Source organism: Camelus ferus, chromosome 6 (assembly GCF_009834535.1).
Source record: "Camelus ferus isolate YT-003-E chromosome 6, BCGSAC_Cfer_1.0, whole genome shotgun sequence".
In the NCBI taxonomy this organism is placed as follows: domain Eukaryota; kingdom Metazoa; phylum Chordata; class Mammalia; order Artiodactyla; family Camelidae; genus Camelus; species Camelus ferus.
This window is the reverse complement of record NC_045701.1, coordinates 56,289,072-56,312,018: the sequence shown is the minus strand read 5'-3', so window position 1 is coordinate 56,312,018 and position 22,947 is coordinate 56,289,072. Positions and strand designations below refer to the sequence as shown.

Genomic DNA, 22,947 nt, shown 5'->3' with positions numbered 1-22,947 from the left:
TTCTTTGGCACTTAGGAAAGTGAGATGATTTCTGGGCTCTGAATTCTAGATATATTCTTTATTTGTTGAGGCAAGGTAGTGACCAGAAGAGCTGGAAGCAGATAGATGCAGAGAATAAGGGAAAACCAGGTTGGAGGAACTTGTCAAAGTAGAAAAGGGGAGGCCAGGTCTGCCTTCAGATCCAAGGGGCACGTTTAGGTCCAGGGACAGGAGATGCGCCTGAAGGTCGAGTCACTGGGTAATCTCAGTGATGGAGCAGGAGAGATGGGAAAGGGGAGAATGAATCCCAAGGGTTCAGGATGAGCTTCTCCAAAGCTCTTTCTTATCATGAGCCATCTTATAAGGAGTGGGACTGAGTCCCACTGGTTTAAAACCCCATATTCTGCGAGGAGACCTTTAAAACCATTTACAAAGGGCCATGGACCGGGTACTCAGCACAGACTATGTTCCAGAGAAGACTGAAATGGCTACTCTCATCCAGAATTGTCGTATCTATCCTTATACTTTCAGTCTCCCTGATATAGCTCTGATATAAAAACGTTCAGGTAAATGAGCTTGGGTATCAGAAGAGAGCAGTGAACAGAACATTTAGGGCCTGAGTTGAAAAAGTATCCTGTCAACTCTTGCCTAGGTAAATTGTCCCCATCAGTGACATTTTTGACATTTCTGCTTCAGAAAGATATTACCATAAATGACTGCATTCCTTCTGTGTCATTGGCTATGAGGTGAATGGAATTGCCACGGGTGCAATTTGAGAGCCAGGGCCATTCCTCAAAGGGTAGAGGTCAGAGGGAGCCCCCCAGTATTTTTATCCCCATGGAATCTGTTAAAAATTAGCAGTGACAACACACAGGGTTAAGGGACACATACAGAGAAAGAAGAAAGGCTGGGAGGCTATGAGGAAAGGCTTTATCACCTTCAAAGTGATTCTTGACTTCCTATCTTCTTCAATCTCCCAAAAAGAAGACTGCCATTGCTATTTCAATTTCCCTCTTTCCACCCTTGCCCCTGAGGAGCATTTATCTTTGCCAGACAAGTTCTGGCATTTGTGATGTTGGATCAGAACTGATCTTAGCCATGCTACTTGAATTTCTGGGCCTCGGTTTTCTCATCAGTAAAATGGAGAGAATAGATAGGATCAGAGTTTCTAAATTATATACTGCAGAAACTTAATAAATAAAAATTATTTGGGAAAAAAAGTATCCTAAATCAAATATGTTTTGGGAATAATGGGTTAAACAGATAAGCTTGTTATCTCAAGGGCTTCTGAGAGCCTTTGAAATTTAACATTTGTGACTTGGGAATTCACATGAATGTTCCCCGAATTTGTGTGATTGTTATTCTGGGCTAAATGGAGTCCTTCCTCAAATTCATATGTTGAAATCCTAACCCTCAGTACCTCAGAATGTGACTGTATTTAGAGATAAGGTCTTTAAAGAGTTTAAGTTAAAATGAGGTCATTAGGGTGAGTCCTAATCCAATTTGTCTGGTATCTTTAAAAGAAGAGGCAATTAGTATTTGTCTTTCTCTGTATGATTTTGCTTACATGTGGAATTCAAAAAACAAAACAAATGAACAAACATAACAAACTAGAAACAGAGCTATAGACACAGAGAACAAACAGGTGATTACAAGAGGGGAGGGAGTTGGGGGGAAGAAAGAAATAAGTGGGGGAGATTAAGAGATATACAAACTTAGTAGAAAAATAAATGTCATGGGTATGAAATGTACAGTGTGGAAAATATAGTCAATAATTACATAATATCTTTATGTGGTGACAAATTGTAACTAGACTTATCTGGGTGATCATTTTGAAAGTATAGAAATATCAAATCACTATGTTGTGTAACAGGAACCAACATAGTGTTGTAGGTCAGTTATACTTCAGATACAAACTCATAGAAAAAGAGATCGGATTTGTGGTTACCAGAGGCAGGGGTTGGGGGAGGGGGAATTGGATGAAAGTGGTCAAAAGGTACAAACTTCCAGCTGTAAGATAACTAAGTCCTGGGGTGTAATGTACAACATGATAAATATAATTAACACTGCTGTATGTTATACGTGAAAGTTTTTAAGAGAGTAAATCCTTAAGAGTTCCCATCGCAAGGAAACAATTTTATTCTTTAATTTTTTTTATCTGTGTGAGATGATGGATATTCACTAAATGTAGTGTTAATCATTTCATGATGTATATAAGTCAGATCATTATGCTGTACACCTTAAACTTGTACAGTGCTGTGTGTCAGTTACACCTCAATAAAACAAAACAAAACAACAACAAAAAAAGAAGAGGCAATAAGGACACAGACACATGTGTAGAGAGAAGGCGATGTGAAGACATAGGGAGAAGACGGGCGTCTGCAAGTCAAGGAGAAAGACTTCCTTGACACCAGAAACCCACCCTGCTGACACCTTCGTCTTGAACTTCTAGTCTCTAGCACTGAAAGAAAGTAGATTTTTATTGTTCAAGCCACCCAGTCTGTGATACTTCGTTACAGCAGCCCTGGAAACGGAATAGAGCTGTGAAATCCTTTCTCCATAACATCTCTCTTCTGAACAAGGTTTCTTAGGTTATACTTTGGGTAAATGCTGAACTAGGTGTTCTTTAAGATTTTTCCCCCTGCTCTAAAATGCCATGATTTAATGAAAAATAATGGCAATTGATGTAAGACATCATGTAATTGATCCATTAAGAAAATATATTTCCTGAGAAGTCGCAAAAGTTATGGATTGGTGTTGCCTGACTTGGTAATTAGACTTCATGAAGAAGATGGCAGAAAAGGGGGCCTGGAAGGAAAGGGAGGCAGAGAGGGCTACAGAGGACTCTGGCGGGAGTCAACCATTCTCCCAGAGATGTTGAATTCACTTGCCTTTGGAGTGGCCAGAATGTTCGTATGCTTTTTTTTCTTTCTTTTTTTTTTTTAAATCCTAGTTGTGAGCGCCAGGGGCCTGTATGTCTTCCTGGGGTGGTGGCTGTCAGGTAAATAAGGACTGTGTATTAGAAATTCTGCCACCAAGACCTTCATCCACAGGGAAGCAAAGAGTAAGACATCATTTAAGATGCTACAGAAGCAGCACAGAGGGTTGAAAGTTTGAAAGAAAGGAAAGAAAGAAAAGGAAAGGAAAGGAAAGGAAGGAAGGAAGGAAGCAAGGAAGGAAGGAAGGAAGGAAGGAAGGAAGGAGAGAAAAGAAAGAAAAGAAAGAGACTTGAATTTCCACACTTTCTCTCTGTAGGCAACTGTGGGCTCTTTTCTTTATTCTTTGAAAATTCACTGCAGGGATAGGGAGATGCAGGAACCTCAGAATTTCTAGGTCCAGCGTCAAACCTTCACAGGATGACCAACATAAGTGGATTGTTGTGACATTTATTTCCTGTGGGACACTGCAGCTTCATGTTGGCAGATCAAAAGAACTGGAGTTATACAAGAAAACAAAACCACATCAGGGTGGAAGTTGACATGTGCTGCTTGATGCACTCCCTACTGGTGATTCTTTCCCTTCTTAGGGGTTGATTAGAGGTCACACCACAAGAAAAGATAAGCTAGGTCCTGGGTGGCTGTCATTTTCACTTACTGAAATAACTTCTTATCAAAAGTAATATATTTTTTAAAGCATGTACTATATAGTTTTCTCAGTTGTAAAATCTGGCCAGATAATCAGACAGAATTACTCTCTTCATTTGCTCTGGGGAAAGATCTCACTTCCAGCATGCGGAGGGTCTTGCTGAGCCTAACAGCACATCAGATACTCTACCACCTTCGTGTGCTGGTTTGCAGACACATGCCCTTAAAGGAGGACGGCAATTCCATAATAGCAGGAAAACAGCAACTGGGAGCAAAGCCCCGCGACCGAGACTCACCCAACCAGACTGCACTGCTATTTTTATCTGTATTGACAGAATACAGAATTACTTTTGTGATTAAACGTGGCCAAAACCCCTGCAACTGTTAATCTCTGGAAATCTGTTACAAATTGGATGGCAAGTACCAGCAAACTGCTATTTTGTAAGTCTAAAAATAATTCTGGGTGCTCCTATGTGTAAGTAATGCAGCAGGAAGAAAAGAAATTTTAGTTTAATTGCTTAGAGCTGTTCAGTTTTTAGCAGTCAGTTCCTAAGTAGAATAGTGAGTATGGTTCTCTGACAGCCCCCCCCCCCTCAGTGGAGGGAGGGTCAGGTGCCAAGAGGATGAGCGGAGGCCCCCGTGGTTCTTTGCGTTCACACGTCTCAGTCATTCTGGCTCAGAGATCATAGCTCTGTACCCTCAAGTGCTCGAACTCCTTTTTTTTTTTTTTTTTTTTTTTTGAGAATTTACGTGACTGTGATAGGAGTAGGATCAGACGTGGGCAAAAGGTGAAAGACAATTCACTGACTGGGTACCACTATTTGAACTAGTGGTGAATGTACTGGCTAGATAAAGCCAGTATTGGCCCCATTTTCTCTGAGTATGTCCCTCTGGAAATCAGGCCCTTTTGGTTCTGTCCCAGAAGGTTATGGAGTTTCCAATGTGGGTCCATGTGGAGTGGCTGGTGTCAAACCAACCAAGACATAGTCATCTCCAGACCCAGGGGGGACAGCACAATTCTTCAGCCATCCAAACCCAGACTTTTCACAAACACCTTTTAGAGCACCCACTCCAGGGCTCCATCCCACATTCACTCTTAATTCCCTGTTTCCTTCAAGAAGCCCAGCCACACTTGGGCTCAGTTTCCTTCTGGCGTCCGGACTCCAGACCCTCTCAGGCTGTTGATGTTCTTCTTCCTCCCTCTTTCAACCACATCCAGTGTGTCTGGTCCACATTCCTGGGTCTCCGTTCTATTTCCCCATCGTACTCCAGCTCTGTGCCTGCATTCGCTTTTTGGGTTGGGGCCTGAAAATCTCCCTGAATTTCTCTAGCCTTCTCTCTCTGGAGCTGGACCCGATCTTCTCATTCCATCTTCCAACAGGAATCCTGTTCCATCTGGGTAGACTATCCTGGGGTCTAAGGATGAGGACCTCCACTGCTAGAGCCTTCTGATGCCGCCTGATCTATTGGATCACACCCATAAGAAAGCAGTATCTTCCCAGGATAGCACGGCAGTAAAAGCGTGGGCTTTACAGCTATCCTGTCCTTTCTTGTATTAAATGTATTTTAGAGCCACCAACTAGTTGACAAGGGCAAGTTTTTCTGTATAGAGTCGCAGCTAATAAATGATAAGGAACAGTGGAATTAGAAAAGTACCATTTGGAACACCCAGTGAGACAGGGGGCCTATTCTAGACAATGATCAATGACTGCTCAAAACATTCAGTAAAATTTTGATAGGGAGTTTTATAATGGATGAATTAAGTTGCCAACATCTGCTTTGACTGATCAGTCTTGAAGGCATTCATGGGAAGACAGCCAGACACTATGACACTCTGAGCCTTTTTCAGATCAGACCTCCAACATCCCTTTTCATAGCCCCACCTATGAGGTATCCTTTAACAGAAGTGAATCTGAATCTAATCAAGCCTTTTGATGTAAATACTAGTCTACAAAATTCTGGCAAATAGAGGAATATGTTAAATGATACCAAGTGGGCTTATCAGCCAAATCTAGACTGTGGCATTCCACTGCAGGGTGAATGATCCATGGCATTCCGCTGCAGGGTGAATGACCCAGTTTCTTAGGGGAAAAAAAAAAGTTAACTTTATAGATTTGAACTTTTACAGATTTAAAATTACTTAAACCACATCAACCGAGTGCAGCACACAGACGAAGTGCTCTGTAAGTGACCAAGCTGTTGAACATCAGATATTAATACTGTGACTGTTGCCCCACCCCTCAGTTCCAGATCCTTACGTCCAGGAAATCCATTATTAAAATAAACCTCAGAAACTATATGCTTTATTTTCCAAAGCTTGTGTCCAGAATACTTAAAGAACCTTAGACAGACAAGGAAAATATAATTTCCTAATGGGCAAAGGGAAACTGTGACACACAGGTGATGTAATACCCAGCCTGAACCATTAGCAGTGGCAAAACTGAATGTCTCATCAGATTGTAAGCTCTAAACCTACCCACACTTTTTAAAAGCCTTCTGGTCACAGAAAGATTTGGCTTGAGCACATATACATACCCATATGTACTCACTTTAAACAGTATGACAATGTTATATGCTTATGAATGTACACACATATGGCGACAAAATTTACTAACATATGTTCATATATACACATACCTTGTAGTAGCGAATAGGTAACAAACCTTTTCATTTTTCTCTTTCCCAGGTAAAATATCACATAGTAAAACACAGGCTATGGGACACTCCTGGGAAATAAATTCATCTGGATACATGAGGAGTCCCGAGTAAATCAAGATTCTATCTCTTCAGCTGCCAATTTTAGTTTTTGTCTTTCTGAACAGTAACCTTTCTAAAATGCGGTTCGCCTTTCCTTGCATCTTGAAAAGGGAATTCCAAACACCTCCTTGGTTCCTTAGAGCTGTCATCAGGAGCATAATTATAGTAGGAAATAATATATGCCCTTGAAACTTATTTGAGGAATTTGAGGTACTGGCTGTTTTCCAATATGTAAAGTGACCTCAGCCCACTGGGCTCTTTGAATCCTTATTTCTACATTTTATAGCATTTATTTCTATTCCTGTGTTCAAGGTAGCTTGAGACACAGGAATAGCTTGTCTGTGGTACCTGCCTTTTAATCCCTTCTAATTGCTGCTTCCAATCTGTTTTATAACCAGATAACCAAGTGCACTGATTTGTGCTGAGCACCTAAGAGATTCTCTTGTAGCTAAAGTTTATGACCTTGAGTAACTAGACTTTGTGAACATTACTCTACTGCTAAGAGGTCTTTTTTGTTGTTGTTGCCTATCAATTTCTTAGCTCTGTTTCACATAAGTGAAAGAGTCTGCCCAAAAAAGTGACTGTTCAGAAACACAAGACAAAAGGGTATCCTTGGAGTGTGCTTGAGTTGAAGGTTTCCATTAACTCCTTTTAGGAAAAATAAGACTTTTTCCCCTGGAAAAGTGAATATTGCTTTTCTTAAATTCACAATGAACCTCTCTATAACACCATTATGCTGAGACCCCCAAACTCAGATTACAAATTACTCTTTTAAAGCAAAAACAGATCTGTCTTCCTCAGATCTTAATAAATTCATTGGACACACCAAGACCCCTGACAAATGGAAGTTTACAGTGACTCTGTTTAAGACTCCTTCACATACAAATGCCTGGCAGTCATACGAGCATTTAATACTCTTGAATGATTTTCTGATTAAAGAGAATTTTCTGGGCCCAGTTGGCCTGATGCTCAGATACAGGGAGGGTAGGCCTGTGAAATTGATTTTTATGAAGCACCTAGTTGAAGTGTGTTATTCTAGCCCTCTCGCCCTGTATGAATCTCACTCTCTCACTCTCTGCCTCCTCCAATGTACAAACCAACACAGGTCCCCAATAAGATACCATATAATGTCCCCAATGCCAAACACTTTCAGTTAGATCTTGGGTGCCCTCAGTTCATCCAGACTAGATAAATAGTTTAAGTGCTTGGAAGTAACTACCAGAATTCTTCAGGTCCTCTCCACAAATCCACCACATCAGGCTTCAGTGCTCATCCCAGTTACAGTGGCCCTCCCTGGCTCCTTGCAATCTGCAGTGGAGCGTCTGTGATTTTAGCGTGTGCACAGGGCAATGGATGTATGGCTTAAGAGCGCGGGCGAGGTAATCCCTAGGCTTTTCTGATCTCAGCAGCTCAAATGCACACAGAATCATGAGTGCATTACTGCAGAAACAAAGCTTTTCCATCCAAAAGGAGACATCCATTAGCACATCCTCATAGCCCTTGTTCCTCTCCACAAGACTGGGGAAAAAAAAAATCACAGGAGGAAGCTCAGCTGATTTTGATGAGACGAAGTCCCTGTTAATTATGGTGAATAATCTGGCTGCTGTTAGTCCTTGAGTCAAATGTATAACAGCCACCACTCACAAGCTCTTTTTCTTAAAAGGACAAACATCTTCAGAGCAACAAACTGCTTCTGACCTGGGAAAACAGGAATTCTCAAAACGTATCTTCTGCATCATTTGCTTGCCTCTGGGATATTCTGCTTTAACTCACGTTTTAATAAAATATCAGTGGGGGCAGGTTATGGGAATATGAAAATTGTCAAAGCATCCTGTTTTCAGGTTCAGGAATATTTTAATTATTTCAACTTCAAAAAGAATTTGTAGGGTCCCATTTATCTGTCTGCGTGCATCATACAAAGTTAGCTGAGTTTACTTTTTAAGATCTATAGAAAACTCAGGGCTGGTAGAGTGAGTTGGGGGATTTGAGTTACCTCCTTCAGAGCACCTGGGTTAATGAAATCAAGACAGAAGTTTGACCTCATAGAAACCACAGCCATGGCCCTGACCCACTCATCCTGAAAGCATATATTCTACTGCTGGTGGATCAGTCTTAGGACTACCCTTGACTGTTAAGGACTGAACAGTCTACATTAGTATGAGCCAATTTCAGATAGAAAACAAGAGACAATAAAGTGTAGTGGTTAAGTGCCTTGGAGTCTGATACACCTAGGCTCAAATCCAGCTCCATCACTTAACGTTGGGTGACCTTTGGTGTGGTACTTAACCTCTTTGAGCATCATTTGCTTCACCTGTAAAATGGAGGTGGTAAATAGTATACATGAGTTTAATGCAGAAAAAACACTCCAGGTATTTCAAGAAGAAATGAATCTAATACAGGGAACTAGTGCTTACAAAATTATAGGATGGGCTGGAGCAGTGGAAGTCAGGGGGGCCGTTAAGGGGGCCAAAGACTTCAAGAGCAAGCCACCATTGCTGGGTTCCAGAGGCCACGAAGTTGCTGTTGCTGGGGTCACCACTGCTTCTCACCCCACAAAACTGGCGACCAGACACTGAGATGTGGAATTCTCTGTGGCCAACCTTACTTGCTAGCACTAACAATTGCAGGCAAATAGCCACCATCTCGCTTTCACCTTCCAAATCTGGGGTCATTGCCTCTCACAGATTCTTGCATACAGAACCCTAGCTTCAAGGGATTCTGGGAAATGTAGTTTTTAGGTTTCCCAAATGGGCAATAAGGAAGGTACCTAGAAAGCAACGTGAATGATGCTAAATGGCAACAATCACATCCAGCACCTATGGATAAAGCACTTAGCACAGTGTCTGGAACATAGAAAGTACACAATATTTATATGGTCATCATATTATTAAAATTAAGGTATCTGCTGAGCATTAAATGCCCCTTCCTGCAAAGTTCTTCCCTACCAGTAGGATCTCTCCTTTCTTAGACAACTTTTCCAACTTACTTCCTAGATGTCCAAGGCTCTGTCTCAAAGTCGTCTCATTCTCTTCTAGCCCCAAACTTCCCCAGGTTTTTCTCAATTCCCAGTTTTACTCTATCTTTTTCCCTCAACATACCCTCACCTGAAAATATATTCAATTGTTCTTTACCAATTGGTCCAAATTATTAGCATCCAACCAACCAAAGAAACAAACAAAAGGTGATCCTCCTTTCTTCCAGGCAGAGAGAGCTTAATCTTCAAACATTCCCAATGCAAGGGGGAACTATTTACCTTCCATCTGCCTACGATAGGAAAGAAGAGGGAGAAAAAATAAAATAGTCACTTATCGATATTGAGGAAGGCTGAAAGGTCACATCCTGCCAAGTAGTTATAGTCAAATCTCAAATACTTAAGTACTTCTAAGGTTTCAAAATCAGGATTTTGACCATGTTTTTCTCTCCTAAGATTATAAAGCCCTGAGATCATGAAGAGTTCAGGTGATCAGGTGATGTATCTCCCAATTCAAGATGGTAAATTCACCATATATGATTTCCTTCTTGTTCTCTCAAGATTTGACTGGAATGGCAAAAGTGAACAGAAAAAAAAAAACCTCAAAAAAGTATGGTAGTACCAAAAACAGTAAAAATATCATTAGCAGAGCAGAGATTTTTAAAACAGATTTCCTGAAGAGAAAGTAAATGGGGGTTGTGTGGATGGATAACCTGGAGCAAGAGAGAAGAAATCTGGAATTTGTATAGAAGGCTTGCCAGGGAGGAGAGCTGCTTTTCTGGCAGAGAAGGTTGCTGGTTTTGTTGGTTTTGGTTTCTCTACCCGTGCTTCCTAAATGGAGGTGATTTGTTGATGTGACCTCTCCACTTCCATAGAACCCATAGTCAGCCCCACATGTGGGTGAGAAGCCAGAAAGCAGACAAACAGAGGATCCCTACATACTAACATGGCCCTTCAAAGGCCATCAGATAGATGAGGAGAACCAGCTGCATGGATTAAGAGGAAATATTAGGATTAAGACATAAAGAAAAAGGAGCAGGAGGGGAAGGAAATGGAGACTGGAGGGAGAGGGGAAGGAGATGAAGACCTATTCTGGAGAAAACAGACACTAAATAAGAACATGCTACTATGAAAAAGGAGCAGTGATAGAACAAGAAATATTCTTAGAAATTAAAAATATTTTTACTAAAATAAAATAGTTTATTAGATTGTTTGGAAAGATATCACCTTCTAAATACACGAAGAATGTAAAATATGAGAGAAAACAATGAACATGGCCGTCTAATCTAGGAACCCCAACATCCACTAGTAAGAGTTTAAGAACGATGTAACAGAAAATTAGGGGGTAATTGTTTTTTTAAAATAATACAAGAACATTTCCCAGAGTTGAAGGTTTTGGCGAATTTTATACTATCAGAAACACTGCCAGCTTGGACTGGCAGAGACAGAGGATGAACTGAAGGTTGTCAGTCTCCCGTATTGTAACTTTCAGTACCTTGTGAATTTATTTTATAATGCTATTATTTCTGTGATAACTAGTTAAATACATGTTTTATATTTTTACTTTTAAACATGACGATTTAGATAAATCCAACGGTATGAATTTTATTGCTGGGACCCCGAAAATCACCTACTTTTCTCAGGGATTCCATTGACTGAAAGGATGGCTCCCGAGGGCTGATGTCACCTTGCTGCCTCCACAGTTTGCACACCAGTCACCTGTGTCTGCTCCACTGTTCACTTGTTTCCCTAGTTGGAAGAAAGACCCCCTTTACATGTCCACCCATCTACCTCCATCCAAGTAAAACCAGCTCTTGCCTTCAACCTTGGGTGGCCTGACTTGTAACTGATTCCTGGTCTTTTGTAGATCTTCCAAAGGTGGTCTTGTCCTTCTGGCTTTGCTGTGTCCCTCAAAGAAGTACTGCAGCGATTAGACTGAGAGAAAAAGCACCCTGCATCCCTGTTAATTATGAACCTCTGTTCTATCACAGGACTCAGGCACTTTAATCCCTCTGCTGAATTGTAAATTTCCTGCCAACAGGGTTGCTTGATTAACCCTCACTCCCAACCTCTAACTTCAAGAGGAATAAATTAAGCCCCAGAGATGTTGGATGAGTATCTAAAATGCATAGCAAATTTCCAAATGAATAAAAATAAAGCCAGCCACGCAATGCTGACTCCTGGACCCACGTTCTTCTTAATTGCTATCACTTTTCAAGGCCAGTGAGGAGCATTTCAGGAAGCCTGGGTGCTAGCTTTTTGGCTGCCTGAACCTCATACTTACTGCCACCTGCAGTTAAGGCCTCTGTTCATTCAAGCCTCAGCCTTGAATAATCTATTTGAAATCAAAATGTAAAGGGTTGCATTGGGAGAGACTGAGATCCAGCATTGTAGTACTGACAGCCGGAAGGATGCCACGCCCAACACCACTTGCTTATCATGGCTCACTGGCTAAGGACTTAGACTCTGGGCCAACAGCCAGCCCTGAGTTTAAATTCTTGCTTGCCATTTTCAAGCTGTGAGACTTGGAGTGAGTCACACAGCCTCCCTGAGCCTCATTTTCCTTGTCTGTAAAACGGAGACATTAATACCATCTATGTCATATATTTGTTATGCAGATTAAGTGGAATGATGTTTCTATATGTGTATAAAGGGGCTGGCTTATATTCACTGAATTCCAGGTTTTAATGCCAACGATGTTATTTTTGTTGTTATTACAAGCGACATACTGATTAATCAGATTTACTAAATCACCCAGGAGAGAGAAGTGAATGCATAAGCTACCATTAGAAATAGGGGGAGTTAAGTCCAAAAATTGATCCCTTCAATGAGGAAAGCACCTCAACGCAGATGGTTTGGAAAGAGCCCTTTGTCATTTGGATCGCACCCAACTTTCCTCTCCATAAGCACAGCGGCTTTGCAGAGGTCATAACAAGGACATTCCAAATCAAAATTTAGAAAGATCAACTCTAGCACAAGCCAGGGGAGGTGGCTCATTGTGCTGAATGCCCTCTCAGGGGTTAATCGCCCTGGGGGCAGAGCAAACAGTGAGGCAGCTTCCCAAGCAGCTATTTTGATTTTGTGTTTCCAGCATCTGACTCAAGCTGGGTAGAAGGGTTCATTTTCTCACTTGGAAAGTTTTCAAAACACCAAAAGGATTAGGTCGAGAGGGAAATAGACCCATTCCAGCCAAATCTTTTTCAGTGGTCAAAACAAAAAAAGAAAAAAAAAAGCCAGCAAAAAATTAATCACAAATCTGCTTCAGGCAATAAATATATGGGCCCATTCAAAAGAAGCTGTCATTTGTTTATCAGTAGCAGACAGCAGCTTCCCACAACCAACAGCAGCTGTCACCCTGCAAAAGGACATCTTTCCATTTTCATGAAGAGTAATGAAAATGTTAAGGCAAAGCAAATGACAAAATATTTGACTGCATTTATCTGCCTTTTGGCTATTTTTACCCCTGTGCCATGCCAACGCCTTCCAGACTTCCCCAACAGCATCTTACGTTTTATCCAAGCCTTGCTTTGCCACCAAGGTATAAGTCTTGTCATTTACATTTTACAGGTGGGGAAACTGAGACCTTGAGGCTTAAGTAACATGATAGAGCCAGACAGAGCCAGAAGATGCATCATGGTTGGCTTAAAACCCACTCCAAATCCCAGGGGAGGGACAGTGTCAACAGGGAAATGGGAAAGCATACCAGTTCAATGAATGCCAACTTGGTGCAGGGCAAAGTGGTAAATGTGGTGACCTAGGAGAGTGTAGAGCCTAATTGCTGCTTTCTTCTCCAGTGCAGAACTTGATACATAACGCTTACTGCGTCATCTATTTGCTGTGTAAGGATTTTGTTTTCTATGCTGAAAGTAAAGTGTGAGCGTCCATAATTATTGGTGCAGTTTACTCCCCATAATTCTTTTTTACATATTCATAATCTGGGTAATTTTTTTTTTACATATTTCTTCTAGTACATGGAGGTTTTTATCCCCTATCCAGAATTCCCTTAATTATTTTGCCCAAGTAGCTGAATTCATTCATTCATTGAACTTCTACTGAGTCCCTGCTACAGGGCACAGAGCTGGAACCTGAGGGCACAGAGATGAATGAGTTGGAGTTCCTGCCATCAAGGGGTTCAGAGTCTCTAAGGGGGAAACGGACATGCAGACAAGAAGGTAGATCTGAAAGGAAACACCCTGGGAACTCTGGGCAAGGAGAGCTTGCCTCTCTCTTGGGCATCCTTGGTTGTCTCACTTCGACCTCTCCCCTTCACCCTGGCCACTCTGCCCAGGTTCCCTTTGGTATTGTTATTTCCTCTTATGTCTCGCCACTGCACTTCAGATCAGACCTCCAACATCCCTTAAAGATACTATTCCAGGCCACAGAGGACAGGTTTGTGCCTATAATACAGATTTTTCCAGATGTCTTGCTCATTAGCAGTTCTTTTGTAGAGTAAATCAAGGCTAATTCTTTAAAGCAAAGCAACATTAAAGTCAGTTTTTTTTCCTAGAGCACATTCCAAAGATTATGATCTATGACGAATACCAAAATGAGAAAGGATCCCTGGGTTTGGTTTGTTGCTAATTTTTGTCTGATTTACAGAGTTGATAGGCAAGCCAATGTCTGCTTCATCTCTGGTTTGAGGATATGCTGACAGATCCATCCATCAAGCAAGCTGTCTGAGCACGTTTCACAGAGGTTGTTAAACAGAGGTCCAGCTGGCTAACACTTCCAGGAGATGAGAAAGAAGAAAGTTAATCTAAGTGCCCTCTAAGTATTTCACTCATCCAGCAGAGAAATGGACATAGCAGTGAAGTTTTTAGTCACAGGTATTAGACCTTAAAGACAAATTTCAAACAAATGTCTGTAGTTCTGCTTCCTTTATGGTCCTGGAATCAATCCCTGCTGGAAACACATTGATAAATAATCAGCTGGCAATGGTGATCTTACTGAAATGGGGGTCCATCTTCATTAGCAAATTTAAAGACTACTTGTGTCTATAAACACATGGCAGAACAAACAGAGGAGATGTAATTCCAAGTCCACAGTTATACTGGCCCACTGAGGAGCTGGACTGCAGCTGGAAGCCGTTAACAACTAGGGGTCTAAGGGAAGGACAGTGGCTATTTACACAATCATATTAATTGTTTGGTAATCATTTTACGGTGGCTTGAAGAATTTTAAGCACATGCCAGACATCGAAGGGATATATTTTAGCTGCTCGGTTTAGGTCACTGAGGTTCCTCAAGGACAGAGAGGTTCCATAAAGGTATGAGAGAGACTCACAAACGACCTCTTCTGATGTCTAGTTCAAGGAGACAGCCTCCCTGAACAGCTTCGTTTGTTTGGTCTCCAACCTGTCATAGAGATCCTGGCCATGCCTTGGGCCCATAGAATAACTTACAGAATGGGGCCAATGTAGGAATAATACTAAAGGGCCCCCAGGCGGCAGGTGGCATTGCAATCCTTGGCAATTTGAGCTTTGTGGGTGCTCTCTAATGATGACCTTTTTTCATTGCTCTCACCAAAATATTCTAATTCCCTTTGATTGTTTTCTCTGCCCTCCCTTGACTTTGCTGAGTCATATCATGCTGTGTCAAGGAACTCTGTGCTGCAGCAGGAGACTCAAAAAAAGCTCTGTTAAACCCTTTATGGCTGACTGCCGGGTTAACTCATCTAGGAGCAGGCTGTCATGCTTACCAACCACAGTGGGAGTGGTAGAGATCTGTTGTCAGTTCACAGGGGTAGTTCAAACCTGAAGGCTACATAGGTAAGGGTAGACCTCAGCTTCTCAAAGTGTTTGAGAACTCAAATACATCCCCTGCCCTCTCCCAGTCAAGAAAGTCTCCAGGTGTCCATAGCTCATCTCCAAGTGCATCTCCTTCCCTACCTCCCTGCAAAGCTCCAGGTGTCCATGTTGCATCAAAGTGGCAATGGCAGCACCAGAGTCCACCTGTGATCAACCTCATAGAGCTCAGAAAGAGAAGAAGATCATTCTCTATCTCACACCTGTGCCTGGGCTGGCTTTGCATGGAGAAGGAAGGAGCTCATGAAGGGATGGACCACACTCTCCCCAAAGGCAAACATTCTCCCTTGAAGAGACTCTCTATCAGAGTTTATGTCAGGGTGGGGTAGGGTTTAGGGAAGGGATATATTTGTATAGTTCCCTCCTGATTTATTGATTCTGCAGAAGGGTGCTAATTGGTGGGGGAGGGCTGCTAAGTTATTCTATACAGTAATAGGAAGGAAGAGACTAGGAAAAAACTGGTGGGGGGTGGGGAGGATAGAGGAGAGAAGGAGATGACTAAGGAGGATACTGTGATGAAGTCTTGCTGTGCGGTGTGTGATGTAACCTCTTCTTCATCTTCCCATGAAACACCTGTAAAAATCAACATTGCCAAATAATGCCTTTACAGTTCTGTTGACGGAGGAAGAATGGACTATGCAGAAGGGCTCAGTCTTTGAGGAGGTGCCCATGAGTGATCCAGGACCACCTAACGAGCTAAACCTGAACTGGAAGGCATAATACAATTAGCGAAGAGTGAGGGATAGCACTCTACTTGGGTTCATTGTTACAATGGCCGATGGCCAATGGCCAAGGTAATTTTCAGTTGGCAAGAATGCTCTCCAGATATGTCATGGAGAGACACCACAAAGATCCTGGAGAAATGGCATCTCTCAGCCACCCCTGCTATCCTGCCAGTAGTCCTTCTCAGGCTGGAAGCAAAATTTCACAAGTTTGAATGGAAATGTTTGTCTTGATAAGAAGCTGTTGTAAGGCCACCAGATATTTGGTTTGATGGTGCCACATGGCCCTAAGTTCAGATATTTGTTTAGTGGTTCTCTCTTAAGTGTGGACCCTGGGCCAGAAACATCAGAATCACTAGGGAACTTGATAGGAATCACAGTGCTCAGGCCCCACCCTGATCTACTGAATCAGACACTTGGGAGGTAGGGCCCAGTGGTTTGGTTAAAAGGGTCTTCTGGGTGAACCCAATATCCCTGACATTGGAAAATAACTCCTTATGCAGTGAGTCTCAATGTTTGGTGGCACCTGAATCCCCAGTAGAGCTTGTCAAGTACAGAATCCCTGGCACAGACACCAGAAACTTGACAATGTGGGTCTGGGTTGAGCCTGGCACTCTGTGTTTAACAAGCTGTGCAGATGGTTGGATGCCCATCCAGGTTTGAGAACCACTAGCACAACAGGCTAGTCAGTGTGGTACTAGTGGTTCTCAGGAAGAAGCTGAGTCCTATAGCCTGAAATTACTAGCCAGTGTTGCTGGCAAATTAAACAAATTATTGAAACAATTGAGGCCTTCTGGGTTAGGTGAGCATAATGCATGTTCTTTATTAATAGATGATGTCCTGCACCCCATGGGACAGAAGCTATGGTGATCATACATGGGGAAGAATTCTTTATCCACAAGCCCAAAGCTCCACCTAAGAGAACTCCAGTAGCTGTGGAATGAATGGGCCCCTGGGAGTGACCCAGAGACACATTCATGTTTCTCAGGGCAGCAGACCAGCTGTGGTCCAAGTGCTGCATCCAAATGGGACAAGACACTGCCTCTCTAGGCAGGATCCAGAATTCATTTGCTCAAAGAGTCATCCTCAGAATCATCTTGGAGCTTGTTACAAGTGCAGATTCAGATTCCTGGGCCCCACTCAAACCTGTGGAATTGATCTGTGGAATTGGAGACCAAGAATCTAAATTATCTAAATCCTTAATGAGTACTTTAGGTGTCTCTCGTGCATATTCAAGTATGAGAAACACTGATCACTAAGTCCAGAAAAATGGGTATAAAAAGGCTGGTTAGCATCATTTACATTTTAGTAAATGGCAGGGAGAATCTGTAAAGTTCTAGGACCCAAAGCTATGTGGCCTGGATGGAGTAGCAAAGAGGATCCTTGTTTCAAATTCTCATCATGGAAAGTGCAAAGGGTCATTGGTTGTGGGTGAGGTCACTTAGAATGGCTGGCTTCCATGTGTAGGCCAAGCACTTCAAGTCTGAGATGTATAGTACACAGTATTCTAGGTGTATTCAACTTAATATACCTCTGTGGTAAGAGTGCTTGTCTGGTATGCAAAAGATTCCCAAGAGTGCTGGGGATAGAAGAAAATGCCTAGCCAGCAATATGCTGTAAAATTTCCTGGGGAAATTGCTCTGATATAGCTATAAAGGCAAGATTTCCCATAATACTTAATTTCCTCATTCCTTGTTCTTTTTTGTTAATCCCATTTTCCTTGTGGTGCCCCGCTGAAAAATTCCTTAAGTAATTAAAAAGAAGTGAGTGAGTACATGTGTTGGGAACAGCAAGGAAGGGGGACAGTTAGAGCTGGCAAGTCTGCCTTCCATTCTGTAGAGAGTGTGGGAGGAAGAGACGTGGGTGAGGAGTCAGGAAGGTGAGCCCATTCCAGAGGTTGCCAGGGGTAGCTCGTGGGAGAAAGTGTCCAAGTGACCCCGTGCTATTCCCACAGGGTCCTTCCTAAGAGCTGTGCTGGCTGATTCACAGTTTAAATTTCTATCATGAGTTACACTATTCTGACAGTGGGTGCTGGAATATACACGTCCGTAGCCACGGTTTTAGAAGTAACCATACACCTTACGTATTTTCCCCCTAAATATCTGCACATCTACTTCTGCAGTATAGACTTGCAATATCTTTTTAAAAACCTCCTCCCCCAAGTGTAACTTCATTAGAAGTCAGCTGGCCTTCTGACTAGCATTTCAGGCTCTGATTATTACTCCAAAATCCATTAAACACATAAAATCTCTTATTGGAACCTGCAATTAAACCTCAGGTCTCATAAAAGAGAATGGAGTGATTATAGGAAAGTGATCTAATACTGTGCAAGTGATGGGAATAGTAATGCCGGGGATTTATGTGGTGGCTTTTGTCCAAGGAACAAAAAGAACTTCCTGGCCTCTGTCTAGTGCAGTAGGTTTTGATTTCTGTTTTGTTAATTAGTTGGCTTTGCATGTGTCCAAGGTTCTCCACCTGTAAAATAAGGATAAGGTTAACTACCTAACCTAACACCCAGAGACAATGGATATGAATGTTTTACACACCGTTGGGACAGTCGTTGTTGCCCCAGTGGAAACCGAGGTAGGGCTGTTCCTTCATCTTCCGACTTCTGGATTTTGTGCTGTGTTCAGGGGAACCATTCAAGCCTAATAGTGTATTGGTCAGCATCCATGCCCAGTAAGGGAGTGTTTCTCACACTTAACTGTGCCTAAGAACCACCTGGAGATCCTGTTAAAATGCAGATTCTTGGGACCTGCCTCCAGAGTTTGAAATTCAGTGATTTTTGCATTGGGCTGAAGAAATTGATTTATCCAGCAATTATGTGTGCTGGACACTGTTAAAGACACAAGGGGAAAGCAAGTGAACAGTCGAAAATCCACTCACGGTCTATCTGCATTTGTAGTGGGCCTCCAGGTGATGCCAAGATTGACAGCCACTCTCCCAAAGGCCACACGTGGAGGCCTAGAGCGGCAGCACATGCCAGCTAGCGACAAATCTTGTCTCTGCCACACCAGTGGCCATACTGATGGAAATTTAACACATTTCCAAACTCTGATCCTTCTTCTTCTCTACTGGGATCTACTCCTTGTTCATAATCTTCTAGAATCTTTTTATTCAGGAACAGTGAGTCCTTTCAGGTCTCCCCAGCAAGTTTGCTCTGTTTGTTGCTTTTTCATTCCAGTATCATGCATCATTTGTACTGGTTTCTCAAGAGATCTCCTTAGTATCAAAGACTTTAAGGAGAATCAGGAAACATGTAACTGTTCTAGGGACTTGGGCAACAGAAATGATCACACATATGTCTGGATTTGAACTTCAAGGGTCAGAAGACAATTTATTTGTCTAGTTCCAACTTAACTTAAGGGTTTACCTTGAATGGAAATTAGTTTTGGACTGGACTTACTCCAAGTCATTTCATTTTCATTTTCATTTCTGTGTTATAGCATTTTGAAATGGGGGAAATTAGCTTTTATTAATGACCCACACTTCCCGCAGAATGAAGGCTCCATTCTGGAATGCAGTTGATTAATTTCTCTAAGTCCTTTGGTGCATCAATACAAAAGATGTATTGGCATCTTAGCTGACCGAGACCAACAGAGCAAATGAAGCACAGATGCACGATGCCATTGCACTTTTTTTTTAAAAAGACTCTTTTTATGTGCAATATCTACCTTTAGAAATATGTGTTAATAAGCAGAGCTGAAATATAAAAAGTTCATTTCACTCCAGCAAACCTCAAGTGTCCAAAACTGACGACAGGTGACTCTGAGTAAACTAAAGGTGGAACAAAGCAACAAGGGCAAATAAGATTTTAAGTTAGTGAAGAAAATGAAGAGCTAAAAAAATACCTGATAGGTTTCAGGTTCATTGAAAAATGTGTCTAGGGCGATTTCTTAAGTAGTATTTCATTTAGTCCGTATTTTGTTTGTTATTTATGTCCTGCTTTCTTCCCCAAAGGATTTGGGCTGCCCCTTTGTCCTCTTTACCTGGTGTGAGATCGCCCTGTAAAGGAAAAGATCATCCCTCATCTTCATCTCTTCCTTCCTCTCAGGTTCTCCAACTACTTAGGAATTTCAAACAGGATCAGGAAAGTACTTATTACTTATCTTATAATAAGTTTTCTGACATCCAGTATAATCTCCACCATTTTAATAGCTAATTTTAAAAATCAATCTTAGAGGCCTTCCTAGCTCCAAAAAAAGATGAATTTATAGGTATGTATTATGTTTGTAATTGATGGCACAGGTAAACATCTTTATTTCCATTTTTTAAAAGTAACTGCAAAACTTTAAAAAAAGAAGTCTGTAACTACTAGATATAAAACAGATAAACAACAAGGTCCTACTGTGTAGCACAGGGAACTATATTCAATACCTTGTAATGGCCTCTAATGAAAAAGATATGAAAAGGAATATGTATGTGTGTGTATACACACACACACACACACACACACACACACACACACACATAACTGAATCACTATGCTGTACACCAGAAATTAACACAACATTGTAAATCAACCATACTTCAAAGAAAGAAGTCTGCAATTTTGGGAAATGATGTTTCTTTTCCAAGTCCTTTCAGGGTCTTGTCCTCCTGTGTACGTATTTTACATGCATGCACATTTAGTATGCAATTGTTTCACTCAATATTCTATTGTAAACATTTTTCTACATTGTTATACATTTAACTTTAAAAGTTTAAAAGTCACCACTTTTAATGGCTGCATAATAGTCCATAGAATTGATGTGTCATTATGACACAGGAAAAAGAAGGGAGCTATTTGAGCAGATGACCACAACACAGTTTGTCAAGTGAGTGGCACCACTGTTATTTACGGCATGCTGGAGCATTAATGTTCCAGGGAGAGAGGTCTGGTACCAAAGAGCTTATTACTGTGAGGGCTTATTTATCAGAGACGCAGAAGATGAGAGCTGTCTTGTTGTCAATTTTGTTTTGAAACCCCTCTTTATTCATTTTCTGTATTAATATCCTTCAAGGGGCAACGAGTTCTGCATAAAGCAGAGCAAACAGTGGAAATGAAGCAACTCACCCCCGCCTTCTGCACAGTGGCTGGGAGCTGAGGGCTAGGTGCCCTCTGACACCTCAGCACATGCATACACACACACACACACACACCCCGACTTCAGGAGAGTCACAGTGCAGAGGGAATAGAGTATACGAGGCAGTAGCGTGTAGTGACTGTGAGCAAGTACCTGGAGCCAGACTTCACCCTTGTGCTCTTGGACTTGACCATAAAAATGAGGATATAATAATAACACTCACTCCCTAGGGTTGTTGTGGGGATTATATAAAGAACAGGACTTGGCATGTGGTAAACACTGTATAAGTGTTCATGATCATCATTACTCTTCCACTCACTTTTGAAGGAGCACAGAGCAGAGCAGAGGTCAAGGTGTTGCCCCATCTGTAATAGCTGAGGGCAAACTATCCAGTATAATCCTGGCCCCTTTTCTCTGTTTCCACTTGTTTTACCTGAGCTGGTACCTGAGACTTTGTGTGTGCATTTTAAGCCCAGAACTAAAGAACAATTCCTGGAAGTTTAAGCCTGGTTTCAATTTCACACACATAGCCGTTCTGAATGAAGGTGGCATTGAGTTAGTCCATGACTCTCCCAACCCCATTACTAGCTACCATTTACTCATCGCCTATTCCATGCCAGGACTCTTATCAGGCACTTCATATCACTATATCTAACGTCCCCAACAATCTTATGGGATAGTGTTATTATTATTATTACTAATTCCCATTTTACAGATGTTGGAACTTGTGACCAGAAAGATAAAGTAATTTGCCTAAAGCCAATGGACTCAGAATTTGGAATTTAAATTCAGTTCTGTGTTATTCCCAAGTGCATTCTTTTTCCACTGCACCCACTCCTGGGCATTGTGATATATGCACAAAGATGACTTTAATCCCAGGGGCTGGCATTGCTGATTAAGTAAACTGGTTAATGCCCACAGATGCTTTGCTGAACTGTTCAGTGCTTCCCACACACCCCGGGCTCAATGCCAGCCCTCCAAACCCCCTCTTCCTCCCCACACCCACACTTGCATTTCAGACTTAGCATCTCTGCTCCTCACCCTGGCCTGCACTGGGGCTTCCTCTCTGCTAATGAAAAGAGTCATGCGGTTGACATAGAGACAAGCGGATCAAGCCTGCTGGCTCTGGTCCTACCTATCACCTCCCCACTGTGTTCTCATGTCTGGTGACCTTCTGTCTCACCTTATCTCCACAGCCCACTCTCTTCCTCTTCTTTCTGCTGAAGAGCAGGCGTTGGGGTTGCAAAGGAACATGATGGAGGCCCCCCTCATCCGCCCTTATTCCCCAGCTGGCATGGGGCACACAAATCCCTGATTAGACTCCTGCAAGGGTGAGTACACACACCAGCCTTCGAGTGGCAGCTGGGAGAAGGTGAAATGAGAGATCTGCAGATGACTCCCACTGAGCTGCTTTCTGGAACTTCAGGCATAAAAGGCTCTCACTCAAGTCCCAGACTAAGACCACAGGGGCAGTGTGCATTGCCGTTATGGGCTGAATTGTGTCCTCTCAGAATCCGTATGTTGAAGTCCGAACTCCCAATACCTTAGAAGGTGACCTTATTTGGAAACAGGGTCAGTGTTGACATAGTTAAGATGAGGTCATACTGGAGTGGCCTAATTCAATGACTGGTGTCCTTATGAAAAGGGAAGATGTGGACACAGGTGTGCTCACAGGGAGAACGCCATGTGAAGATGAAGGCAGAGATAAGGGTGATGCTTCCACATGCTAAGAAATGCCTAAGGTGGCCAGCAAACCAGCAGAGCTGAGGACGGAGTCTTCCTCACAGCCTCAGAAGGAACCAGCCCTGCTGACTGCGTAGCTTGGACTTCTAGCCTCCAGGATGGCAAGGCAATCAGTTTCAGTTGTGGAAGCCCCCCAGTGCATGGCGCTCTGTTACGGCAGCCCTCGGAAACTGCTGAGATGGAGAGATCCCCAAGTGGGTCATTTGAGAGCTACTGCAAGTCTGTTCTCGGGTCAGGCGGGCACAGACAGCGTCAGGACTGTGCGGGTGCCTCCTGGTTGCCTCCAGACAGCCCCTAGTCCTTCCCTGGGCCTCTCTGGAGA

At 42.4% G+C, this 22,947-nt stretch overlaps 1 long non-coding RNA gene across 1 annotated transcript in view; it reads left to right on the top strand.

Moving 5' to 3' along the window:
- Positions 1 to 22,947, top strand: part of LOC106729122 — a 79,896-nt gene that overhangs the window by 4,587 nt on the left and 52,362 nt on the right. Inside the window, exon 2 of the long non-coding RNA XR_004320719.1 lies at positions 22,079 to 22,213. This is a non-coding gene — a long non-coding RNA (uncharacterized LOC106729122). The remainder of the gene's footprint in view (positions 1 to 22,078; positions 22,214 to 22,947) is intronic.